This window comes from Spermophilus citellus (genome assembly GCF_964194105.1).
Source record: "Spermophilus citellus genome assembly, chromosome: 9".
Lineage (NCBI taxonomy): Eukaryota > Metazoa > Chordata > Mammalia > Rodentia > Sciuridae > Spermophilus > Spermophilus citellus.
In genome coordinates this window covers 109,639,753-109,653,056 of record NC_138191.1, presented here as the reverse complement: position 1 = coordinate 109,653,056, position 13,304 = coordinate 109,639,753, and positions in this window count along the sequence as shown.

The following is a 13,304-nucleotide window of genomic DNA, read 5'->3' as shown; positions in this document are numbered from 1 at the left end:
ACCTGAGAAAAAGTGCTCGGAAAGTAAAATGTTTGAAACTTGCATTTTTGAGATTGTCTTTATTGTACCCTCACTTTTTGTTGATAATTTGGGTATGAAATACTAGAATAGAAATTATTTCCCCTAAGAATTTTATGGATATTGCTGTTCTTTTTCCTAGTAACCAGTTATTATTGAGAAGATTGACTTCATTTGCTCTACAAACCCTTGTATGTGACCTGTTTTTCTTTCTGGAAGCCTTTAGGGCTTATTCTTTGCCCTTGGCATTCTGAATATTTTTCAATGATGTGCTTTGGTGTAGGTTTGTTGTAATAAAGAATTTGACTGCCCTTTGTCTCCAGTTCCTAGGAAATAGCCTCTAAATCCTTGGTCTTTCCCCAAGTATTAGGAGTGTCTTCATTATTCATGGTGGGCACTCTGATGGTTTATGCTAATAAAGTGACTCAAGGTGGGCCCATAAGTAGTTTAAGACGACTCTTGATGGGGGCTAACCATGCCAGAAGACCAATCATTTGACTAGCAGGTTTTGGCTTTGTGCCATGTGATATCAGTCTGACCTCAGAGCTGGGTGCGGGAGATTGAGTTCAATCATGTCTATGCAAGGAGTACAATAAAAACTCTGGATACTGAAGCTCGGCTGAGCTTTCCTGGATAATAATACTTTGTATTTCACATCAATATGCCAGAAGGATGATTTCATGGGAAGAGAACACTGAAAGCTTTGCAGTTGGGATGCTCCAAGACCTTGCCCTATGTGTCTGTTTTGGGGGTTCATTCTGATTTGTATTGTTTTTGCTAAAATAAATAAAATGGTAGCCACTTTCCAGGGTATAGTACTTGCCTGAGTTTTGTAAAGTATTCTAGTGAATTATTGAAACTGAGGGGGTAATGGGAAGCCCTAAACTGGTCAGAAGTACTTGGAAATCCCTGAGCTTGTAGCTGTTGTCTAAGTAAGGATTAGATAGAACAGAAAGAAATTTAAAATAGGAAGAAAGGAGACAAAAGAAAAGGCAAGGAAAACACAACTTTAATCTAAAAGCCTTGTGTTCCAAATACTTTTCCTCCCCAAGCCAGTTTTGTCTCTCAGACTTGTCCCTCTACAACTCATTTCTTCTTCCAAACCTGTCACTCCCAAATTGCTGGGAAATCTACAAATCTTCATTCATATTTTAGTGTTACTGGAAATTCATTCACTTATGATAATTACCTTGTGCACTGTTAATTATCCTATGTAATAAATAGATTAAGCAAAGACACACACACACACACACACACACACACACACACACACACACACCTACTAGGGATTGAACTCCCGGACACTCAATCACTGAGTCACATCCCGAAACCTTTTTGTATTTTATTTTAGAGACAGGGTCTCACTGAGTTCCTTAGGACCTCGTTAAGTTGCTGAGACTGGCTTTGAACTCCAGATCCTCCTGCCTCAGTCTCCCGAGCCACTGGGATTACAGGCATGCGCCACTGCACTCGGCAAGACAGATATGTTTTAAAGAATCTACTATAATCTAGGGTACTTTCCAATGTGATCAGATAATGGAGACTATGTCAACCTAAGGATCCTGAAAATTGCCAGACCACCATAAATCATCTTGTGAACACCAGACTGATACAATCCCCATATACTTTCCCATGCCACCCCCTCACCATGTTCCCTTTAAAAGAAGAAACTGAGGACCCCAAAAGTGCATCTCACACTTGAGGTGGATGGCCCAGATTCTCTCTTGAGTCTTTCTTTGCTTTCCTAAATAAATCTCTCTCTGTGCCTCTGACTGACTCATCCTTAAATTCATTTCTGCAATTCCATTTATTCTGAATTGAGGTTCCCCTCTTCAGGAACCCCTTGGATCTCCTCCTCCAGACACAAGGACGGCCTTGTGAAGACTGTGCTATTAGGTTAAGTTCAGCTTAACTCCGGATAGTCTCAGAATTGCTTTGCATCATCCTTTTGCATTCTTTGCCTTAAGCCTTTAATTCTGGAAATCCATTTACTCTACAACTATTTCTTCAAAAAATTTCCCCAGGCCTTTTATTCCCACCCTCTCTTTCTGAAACTCCTGCTAGTCCCTTCCCCCCCCCCCCCTTCTCTCATCTCTCTCTACCTGAGTATTTTGTTAGACTTTCTAGGAGAGTTTCTCAACTTCCAATCCTATTGCCTTAAAAAAAAAATTTTGCCTGTTATATTTTTTAGTATTTAGAACTTTTTGTTGTTGATATTCCATATTTATAGCTTTCTGTTCTTTTTCTGTGAACACAATGGTTTGCCCTTTTTCCCCCTGAGGCTGTTAATAGTTCCTATGTTAATTATAATTTCTTTTTCTTTTTTAGTACTGGGGACTTAACCCAGAGGCTTTACCACTAAGCTACATTCCCAGCTTAGAGAATTTTTATTTTTTATGATGAGACAGGGTCTTACTGAGTTGTTGAATTTATGATCCTTCTGCCTCAGCCTACCCAGTCACTGGGATTACAGGTGTGTGCCATTGCTCCCAGCTGTTAGTTATAAATTTTGAAAGTTTACCTTGCTTCCTTTTTTCTTTGTTTCCACTGAATTCTCCCCTGTGTGTTTGGCACTGTAATTTTTGTTAGAAGCCTACATCAAATGTGTGATCATCCTTGCTGTCCGTTTTTATTTATACTAAAGATTGAGGCATTAAAAACTGAGCAGAATGCAGTGATGCTCACCTGTAATCCCAGCAACTCAGGAGGCTGAGTCAGGAGAAAGGCAAATTCTGGGCCAGACTGCCTCAAAATAAAAAATGAATAAATAAATAAAAAGGACTAGGGATGTGGTCCAGTAGGAAAGAGTCCCTGAGTCCCTAGTATGGGGTGTGTGTGTATGTGTGTGTGTGTGTGTGTGTGTTAGGGGAGGAGCTAACTGAAAGGTCCATATGCTTGTGTTTGGGGTGGAGGGTGTTAATTATTGAGCTTCACTACAGGGCTACTAGGCAGGTACAGGGCAATCTCACCAGGGGACTCTTAGCTCTCAATGCCTTTATGTCTTTCCGTTTTCCTATAGAAGTGTCCTCTACCCTACCAGGGCAAGATTATAAGCCTGGTTGCCAGTCTTCTGGGAGCCAGGAGGAGAAAGAGGATGAGGGGATCTTATAGTTCAGCAAATCCCCCCGGAGCTCAGTTCTGTCTGTCACTCCTACTCTCAGCTGCACCTGGCATTTCCAAATCCAGAGTGTCTCAATTCAGACTATTTCCTGCCAGGTGGGTAGAGCCAGTCACCTGGCTACAAAGGTCAAGGGGGGAGATTTAGGAGACTAACTCCTTATACTTTCACCCATTCTGCTCCTTTTGGATGTTTCCTACAGACCTGCCTTCAGAGGTCGTCAGTGCTTCTGAGCTGTGCTTGGGTTCAGATGTAGTAATGGGGGCTGGGGTTGTGGCTCAAGTGGTAGCGAGCTCACCTGGCATGCGTGCGACCCAGGTTCGATCCTCAGCACCACATAATAACAAAAGATATTGTGTCCGCCGAGAACTAAAAAAATAAATAATATTAAAAAATTTCTCTCTCTCTCTCTCTCTCTCTCTCTCCTCTCTCACTCTCTCTTAAAAAAATGTAGTAATGGACTTGCTTCTTTTTTTTTTTTTTTTAAGAGAGAGTGCGGGGAGAGAGAGAATTTTTTTTTTAATATTTATTTTTTAGTTATCGGCGGATACAACATCTTTGTTTGTATGTGGTGCTGAGGATCGAACCCGGGCCGCGCTGCATGCCAGACGGGCATGCTACCACTTGAGCCACATCCCCAGCCCTGGACTTGCTTCTTTTTTTAAATTTTTTAATAAAAAAATTTTCTTGTAGATGGACAGAATGCCTTTATTTTATTTGTTTATTTTTATATGATGCTGAGGGTCGAACCCAGTGCCTCATGCATGCTAGGCAAGCGCTCTACCAGTGAGCTACAGTCCCAGCCTACGGACTTGCTTCTTGTTGACACTTTTCTCTTCTCACCATTCCCACCATAAGTAGTTACAATTTCTTCTTTCTCTCACCTTTTGCTAATTCCTCTAGTCCTTATCTGCCTGCTTTCCAGCTTGGCAAGCTTTGTGGTCCTCTCTCAGTCGCTGTTGTTTTCTCTTTTTCTTCTTAAGTTGAGAAAAATTAATATGATTTTTTTTTAAATGAGACAGGGTCTTGCTATGTTGCCCAGGCTAGACTCTGGAGAGCTCAAATGATCCTCCTGTCTCAGCCTCCTAAGAAGCTAGGACTATAGGTGTGCAACACTGTGGCTGGCTTACCCTTTTTAAAAGCTGAGATAAAATTCACATGACATATCATGCACTCTTGTAACCATTTAAAGTGCAATTCAGTACATAAGGTTAAGCACAGTCACTACTATAAATCTAGAACATTTTCATCAGCCCAAAAAAGAAACACTGTACTCTGGCAACTACTTATCTCCCTTGCTCTGTGTCATAGCTTTCCCTTTGAGTTTGTCTTTCACTAAGCATGTTTCCAAAGTTCATCCATGTTTAGGCATGATTCAGTATGTCATTCCTTTTTATGAATGAATAATATTCACTGTATGGATTTATCACATATTGTTTATCCATTTACCAATCAACTGACGCTTGGATTATTCCCATTTTTTGGCTATTATGAATAATGCTGATGTCAACATTAGTCTATATAAAGTTTTTTGAGGGAGGTGTTGAGAATTGACCCAAGGCCTTGCATGCTACCACTCCCAGCCCCTAGTGTACAAGTTTTTTTTTTTATGTTTATTTACTTTTAGTTGTAGTTGGACACAATATCTTTATTTTATTTATTTATTTTTATATGGTGCTGAGGATCGAACCCAAGGCCTCACATGTGCTAGGCAAGTGCTCTACCGCTGAGCCACAACCCCAGCCCCCTAGTGTACAAGTTTTATTTGAATATATGTCTTTGATTCTCTTGAGGATATACATAGCAGAATTTCTGAGTCATATGGCAACTGTTTTTCACAGTGGCTGCAATATTTCATATTCACACCAGAAATGTGGAAAGGTTCCAATTTCTTCACATCCTTGCCAATGTTTGTTATTTTCAGGTTGGTTACTATTATTACTACTATAGCCATCTTTATTTGGTATTAATTGATATCTCATTGTGATTTTGGTTTGAAATTCTCTTTTTTTTTTTTAAAGAGAAAGTGAGAGAGAGAGAATTTTAATATTTATTTTTAGTTTTCGGCGGACACAACATCTTTGTTTGTATGTGGTGCTGAGGATCGAACCTGGGCCGCACGCATTCCAGGCGAGCGCGCTACCGCTTGAGCCACATCTCCAGCCCCTGGTTTGCAATTCTCTAACAACTAATAATGCTGAACATCTTTCCTATTTTTTGGTGGTGCTGGAGATTGAACCCATGGTCTCATGTGCTCTAGGCAAGTACTCTACTGCTGAATTATATCTCCAGCCCATTATCTTTTCATGTACTTATTGGACATTAATATATCTTCTTTGGAGAAATGACTATTCAAATACTTTGCTCATTTTAAAATTGGGTCATCTTTTTGTTGTTGAATTGTAAGAGTTTATTATAGTCTGGCTACTAGACCCTTACATTTTCTCCCATTCTTTGAATTGTCTTTTCACTTTATTATTAGTGTCCTTGGATGTGCAAAAGATTTTAATTTTAGTGAAATCCAACTTATCTATTTTTGAAAGCTTACCTATATTTATTATTCTTTAAGCAGAAAGTAACTTGGGAACTATATCTCCATTCCCAAAACTTGCTGAGTTACTTTTCAAATGGCTTTATAACTCAACTATTTTTTTCTTCATTACTTGTGAGTTTTGGTGTCATAGCTGAGAATCCATCGCCAAATCTAAGGTTGTGGACTTACCCCTATGTTTTCTTCTAAAAGTTTTATAGGTTCAGCTCTTATGTTTAGGTCTTCAATCCATTTCATTATGGTATGGGGTATTGGCCCAACTTCTATTTCTTCTTGTTTGTGTGAGTTTAGACTTTTTCCCCCAGTACTGGGCCTGGCACACATTTTAGCAAGTGTTCCACCACTGAGCTACATCCTCAGACCATTTTAAAATTTTATTTTGAGACAGGGTCTTACTAAGTTGTTTAGGCTGGCTTCGAATTTGCCATCCTCCTGAGTCAACCTCCTGAATATTGTGTGCCACTGCACCCAGATTACCACCCCCCCTTATCCATTTGCTGTTATTTGAATGGAATTTCAGGAGTGAATGAAAATAAATACATGTGATCAATCCTCATATTTAGTCAGAAATCTGTTCTTTTTTTCAAACTGCAACAATTCTTACTTTCATTAGGCAGATTCCTGAGCCATGTGGTCTGAGAAGGCTTTCTGGAGGAGGGAAATTTGATCTAAGCCTTAAAAATGTCTAGGATTCCAGTAGAAGTAAAGACAAGAAGGTGGGAGAGGGTGAGAAGGGAGAGTTGGGGGTTGGGGGAAGGGCTCTGCAGTCAGCACCAGAAGAATTTAAATAAAGTCTGGTTTCTCATCCTATATCCGTGGCTCTGGTTCACCTGCTTGCATTTCACTGCAAAGCAGTCCTTTCTTTAGGTTCTGAGAACTTTGTACCTCCTTCTATAGTCAATCCAAAGATGAGGCCAGGCCCAGAGAAAGAAAAGCAGCTTTCAATAACAAGAAGAGTCGAATAGAAAACTTCCCTGTTTGCAAGCTGTAAACTAAACTGGCTTATACAGACCCTCAGTTTTCTCATCTGTGAAGTAGTTCAGCCTATCCAGAAGTACTACTGAAGAATTAAATTAAGCTATTTGCAATGTGTTTAGCACAGTGCCTGGCCCAGAGGAGAGTTTCTAAGAAGTCAGGTTTTTTTGTTTTTGTTCTCTCTCTCTCTCTAAAATATTTTTAGTTGTCAATGGATCTTTATTTTATTTATTTATATTCAGTGCTGAGACTTGAACCCAGTGCCTTACATATGCAAGCCAGCACTCTAACACTAATCCACAACCCCAGCCTCAATTTTTTTTCCTCCTCTTTCTTGGGAGATTTAAGGTAAACAGTCTGGTGGAGTTTTTTAGTTTGTTTGTTTGTTTGTTTTTGTACTGAGAATTGAATGGGGGGGGGGCTCAACCACTAAGCCACATCCTCAGCCCTTTTTATGTTTTTATTATCGACAAGGTCTCACTAAGTTGCTTAGGGCCTAGATAAGTTGCTGAGGCTGGCTTTGAACTCAGATTCTCCTGCCTCCACCTCCCAAGCCACTGAGATTCTAGGCATGCACCACCATGCCTCTCTAGTAAAGTTCTAACCAAAACTGAATTCCTGGCTATGGAGCTAGGACTGAAGCTGGAAGCAGGAAATTGCAGGAGGTTTGTGAGGAAAGACTGACACAGATGTACCTGTGCTTTGGAAGAATCATTTCCAGAAGAGTCCAGGTGTAATGCAGAAGGGAGTGTCCTGAACCCCATCTGATGGGCTCCATTTTCTGCTTTGTGTCCAATACATAAATAATTGCCTTCAGAGTTTCCCCAGTGGGCTATGAGGTTTTTTTTTTTTAATATTTATTTTTTAGTTATAGTTGGACACAATACTTTTATTTATTTATTTTTATATGGTGCTGAGGATCGAACCCAGGGCTTTGCACATGCTAGACAAGCGCTTTATTGCGGAGACACAACCCCAGCCCCTGGGCTATGAGTTTTGTGAAAGCTTAATCCCTAAGACAAACTTGAGTTTACAGTTTGCCTTTTTTTTTTTTTTTTTTTAATGGGGGTGTTACTGGGAATTGAGCTCAGGGCACTCGACCACTGAGCCACATTCCCAGCCTTATTTTGTATTTTATTTAGAAACAGGTCTCACTGAGTTGCTTAGTGCCTTGCTTTTGCTGAGGCTGGCTTTGAACTCACTATCTTGCCTCAGCCTCCCAAGCCACTGGGATTACTGGCATGTGCTACCACGCCCATCTCCAGTTTGCCTTTTTAAAGAGAGACCCAATTGCAGGGTGGAGAAGGGCTAATGTCACCAGCCTGAGGTGCTGTATGGGGGGTGAGATGGGTTTTTGAGAGGCTTTGGAGATTTTGGTAATGAATGAAGTCCAGTAGGGCCTTTTGGCACTGTCCCTCACAGACACATAATTCCAAGTGCCTAGTGCCTGAGAATTTTATATATATATATATATATATATATATATATATATATATATATATATATATATTTTAGAGGTTGAACCCAGAGATTCTCAAACTATTAAACCACTTTCCCAGCCCTTTTTTATTTTTTATTTCAAGACAGGGTCTTACTAATTTGTTTAGGGTCTTGCTAAATTGCTGAGACTGGCTTTGAACTTGCAATTCTCCTTCCTCAGCCTCCTGAGCCAGGTGGAGGTGGGGATTACAGATGTGTGCCACCATGCTCAGTGCCTGGGAACAATTGTGAAACTGTAAGGACTCTCTTTAAGAAACTCTTGCCATGAGTGATGACAAACGCAGTCCATTCTGCTGAGTGCTGGGCTCTGGTACAGGTAGAGGAAGAGAATCACCTGGAAATGACTTTTTTGTCCACTAGAGGGAAACACAGGCTAGAGAGATTGGGAGCCCAGGAGACCTGAGGTTGAGGAAACCAAGGAGCTAAGTCCCTAGGATTTGAGTGACCTAGGGTTAGTGCTGTCCTGGAGTTGACTTGTATCAGCTTGGTGGGAGCTAGTTGTTGCATTATTAGAAATCATGTTGTTAAACATGATCATTAAAAATTAAATAATATATGGGGATAGGGTTGTAGCTCAGTGGTAGAGCACTTGCCTAGCATGTGTGAGACCCTGGGTTTGAGTCTCAGCACCACATATAAATATAATAAAGGCCCATTTACAAGTGAAATAAATATATATAAAAATTAGGTTATGTAAACTTACACTTAAAACAACTAGATTAAAAACAGACTCCAAACTCATCATTTCCTAATTGTTTTACTATACGATATGTATCTGTTATGGTGGAAGTACTACATAATGCTATACATTCAACTTTGATAGCTTAAAGTTGGCTATGCATGATATTTATTCCATGGAAACCCACAGATACTACAAATCAGGGCTCCCTACCCTCCACCCCCACCCCGTTATTAAACACTGCCTAAGCCTTTCCCACATCAGGTGTTGTGCAGAGGGCATGCACTTTTGTTCCAAAGATCTGACCAGAGACACTCAGAGATGTCTGTGTGGAAGGAGCACCCCATTTCTGCAGGCAGTGGCTATTGCGGGTTCCCATTGCAGAAGGCTGGCCCTGCTCAGGCTTTGTGACAGCTGCTCCCTCTACCTAAAATCCTCTTGTGCTTCAGTGCTCAGGCATGCCTTTCTACTTGACTAGCAAGGAAGTGAGTTTCTAGCTCTTGCAGCACTAGAACATGTTCTCTCATCAGAAAGGGAGCTTGCTGGGGATTGGAGAAACCCCCGCCTAGATCTGTATCCCCAGGCCTGGCTCAAGTCCCTGGGACTAAATACTGGAGCAGTTACACAGAATACTGCAGAATAAGAAGACATGGAAGTGAGATCAGGGCTGTACCACCCCTTAGCTGTGTGACCTGAGAAAAGCACTTAACCAGTCTGGAGAAATAGGGAGAATACTACTCATTCTGCCTTGCTGATTAAATGAGATGATTCATGCAAAGCTCTCTGTGTTTCTGTCACCTAGAAGGTGTTCCCTGATGCAGAAGCTCTTCTTATCATCTTTGTGGAGGAATGGGGATGCTGAATTAAACCAGCTCTGAGTGCCTGACTACCCTGACACTGTGTGTCAAGGAGGAAGATAGGTCATGGGTGGAACCCGGTCGTTACCTCCTCCTTGCTGGCACCTTTGGAAGATATGCGCCAGTTACACAGCCAGGAAGTAGACCCTGGGACTGGACACCAGCCTTCTGGCCAGGATTTTGCTCAAAGTTCCGTGCCTGGCAAGGGACGCCCTTTCCCTTACCACCCCCCTCCCCCTCACATGGCCGGGCCTGGGGGTGGGAGGGCCGGCAGCCGGGTCTGCAGCGCAGGAAGCAGCGGTCCAGGCTGTCCAAGAGCCTCAAAGCAGCGGAAGGGAGGGAGCAGCCGGCACCTGCATTGTGCGAGCCCCGCTCCCCGCCGAGCAGCCAAGGACCCCCAGGAGCACGTTCTTGGCTCCTGCGACAGGCCAGGCCTGTGGCTCTCAGGCAGGCATTAACTGGACAAGAAGAGAGCTGTATTTTAATTAATTCGTGTATTCACTCGTTTAGGTACCCATCGGTTATTAAGCTGTGGCAGGAGTTATTGCACAAAAGCAGGATCTCAGGGATCTTCACAGTTCGTGGCTCTGTGCAGACTGCAGGGTTGGAATCTTGGCTTCTCCACTTGACTCCTCATGTAGCCTGGGCAAATTACTTAACCACTCTGGGCCTTAGCTGGTGAGTGCTGGATTAAATGAGTGGAGGTAGTTCCCCTTCTTGGTGGAGTGGTGGATTAAATGAATTTTATGTGAAGCACTTAGAAATATGTCAGCAGCTAGTAAGCATTAGTTAAATGCAGGATTTTTTAAAATATATTTTTATTTTTACTATTACAAAACACCATTTTAGGAGCAGAGGGATGAATTAGAGGGGCCCAAAGTTGCAAACTAGAGGACTGAACAGCAGTTTTAAAAATTCTTCAAATTGATTACCAACATTTAAAAGTTGCACAACTTCATCTGAAACTCAGATTTTGGCTTCTTTTTAAAAGACTGAAAATCTGAAAGACTTGTGTTTTAAAAGCTGTTGTTGGTGTTATGCTAGAGTCTCTCTCTTTTTTTAATATTGTATTTTTATATGCACTTTGCAAAGTGGTTTTTAGTTGGTGAAAAAAATTCTTGGGCAATCCCCCTGTTGCAAGGGTCCAAAAGGCAAATTTATTTTAAAAGGCAGGGTGTTTTTTTTTTTTTGTTTTTGGTTTTTTTTTTTTTTTTTTGGTTGGGATTCTCAATTGGCTGATTTTTAAAATGTTGCCTTCTGGGACATCTTCTAATGAAAAATTTCATAAATGTGTCAGAATGGGCACATATGCTGCCACTGGAGTCCCCTAGAACCAAGGAAAAAAATCTATAGGCCTGAGTTAGCACAGCAGGGCTAGAGGCCAGAAGGAGTTAGTAACAGGGTGAAAGAAGTGTTTGGCTCAGTGGTAGAGCACTCGCCTAGCATGCATGAGGCACTGGGTTCAATCCTCAACACCACATAAAGATAAAAAATAAAGATATCGTGTCCACCTAAAACTAAAAAATAATTAAAAAAAAAAGAAGTGGTGATCTCATGTGGAAGTGACCTGACAAAGACAGGTGACAGGTGATTAGAAAGTAGGATTTGCCTGGATGCCAGGCTGAGAGAGAAGACAAGGCTGATTTTGGTTTTCTGTCCTGGGAGAAGGAGTGACAGGTGGACCCATTTACTGACCTGAGGGTCCTGAGAAGAGCACGCTTTTAGATGTATAGAGTATGAGAGTCTAGATCAGCCATGAGAGTCTAGGTCACCCATAGGTGGGGCTCGGTGCTCAGGAGAGGGACCTGGGCTTTGGGGCTCTGATATTCATGAAAGGATTTCAGATTCATCATTGATAAGACATGGGATGGGATGGGATGGAGTTGGCTGGGGTAGGGCAGGGCTTGGGAAGTTGTAAAATCACCCCCTGCAATGTGTGCAAAGGGCTAGGCTTCTGACAGATTTTGCAGATCCATTTATATTTAAGGGATTATGTTCATGGGGAGTTCGAAGGATGTTAAAAGAGAAAAAAAGAGGATGAAAGATTGCTGGGTCCAGCTCCTCCTCAAGTGGCCTTAGCTTCCATCCTATAGGACTCCACCTCTCCCCAGTATGTCACAACAGGTGGACTGAGAAACAGGCAAGGAGGAGGGAATCTGATTGGAGCTTACTGTAGCCAGATAAAGGGTGAAGTGGGGCAAGATCCTAGGCAAGCCAGGACTTCTAAGTGTCCTTTAGTAGCTCTTTCCTGCCCTCTAGGGCCACTTGGTGGGCCCCCAGGCACTGCTGGGAAGGAAAGCTCAGAGAAAGGGCCCTATTGGGCCCCACTGGCTGGAAAGAGAGCAAATAGGACGCCCAAGACATTCTTCTCAGTTGTTGGGAGAATGAAGTTGGAAGGCCTGAGGTTCCCAGGGCTGCCATGCTGATGCCTCAGACTGTCCTAGGTGGGATGCCAGGATGGCTGCAGGCCTGGCTAGAGAGTCTTACCCCTGGCGGCCAGGAGGTACTGAGATCATCATTGAGGAAGGTCAGCATCTTGGCTTAGAAGCTAGGGATCTGGCATACCAATTTGTTATGTGCCAGACAACCTCATACATATTTTGTCTTATTCTCATGAAAATCCTATGGAGGAGGGGGCTGGGGTTGTGGCTCAGTGATAGAGTGCTTGCCTAACATGCACCAGGCACTGGGTTTGATCCTCAGAACCACATAAATGTAAAATAAAGATATTGTATCGACCTACAACTTAAGAATAAACATTTAAAAATAATCCTATGGAGGCAACACAATTTCCTCCATTCTAAAGAAGAAGAAACTGAGGCTCAGAGAGCAGAAGGCACATAAGGATTCACAGATGGTGAGAAGCAGAGTTGGGAGGACAAACCTGGAGCTCTGGCTCTGTCCTTTAGGTTTCTCCTGAGGTAGCCCCACTTTGGCAATGATCGCTCAGCCTGCCTGCCTGGGCTCTACCCAGATCTTGCTGTCTTTTACTCTCTCTTTCACATTCCGCCTCTGAACAGTCAACAAATCATGTCAGTCCTACCCCTTGCATCTGACCCCTTCCCCCCTTGCCTGGGTCACTCTCCCTTTGTGTTTCCTGCCCTGGCTATGACATCAGCCTCCTCTCTGGTCTCCCCACCTCCAGTGCCTACTCCACATCAGCAGCCAGAGGGCTCTTTTACAACAGAAGTCTGATTCTGTCAGTCCTTTTTAACTCCTCTCAATAATATCCCCTTGCCCTCTGGATAAAGTTCAAATTCCTGAGCAGGTCACCAGATTCTGTGGTGACCAGATTCTCATGGCCAACCTCAGCAAGTCATGCCCATTGCCCTGCTACACACTGTAGCCAGACAGTAAGCTTGCCCACCCTCCTCTAAATAGGCCCTAGCCTGGGCTTTCTTGCCACTGGGACTTTGCTTCCACCACCAGCTCTGCCCATCATACTTTCTTACCTACCTTTGCCACCTGAAACTCCCTGTGCCTGATATATCTGGACAAATATCAGTTCATCTGGCCACCCTTTAAGCCTAACTCCATGGACGGCTCTTTTGCCAGAGCCTAATGGCCTTAGATTAAAGTGTTTTGTGTGGGGCTAGGGCTGTAGCT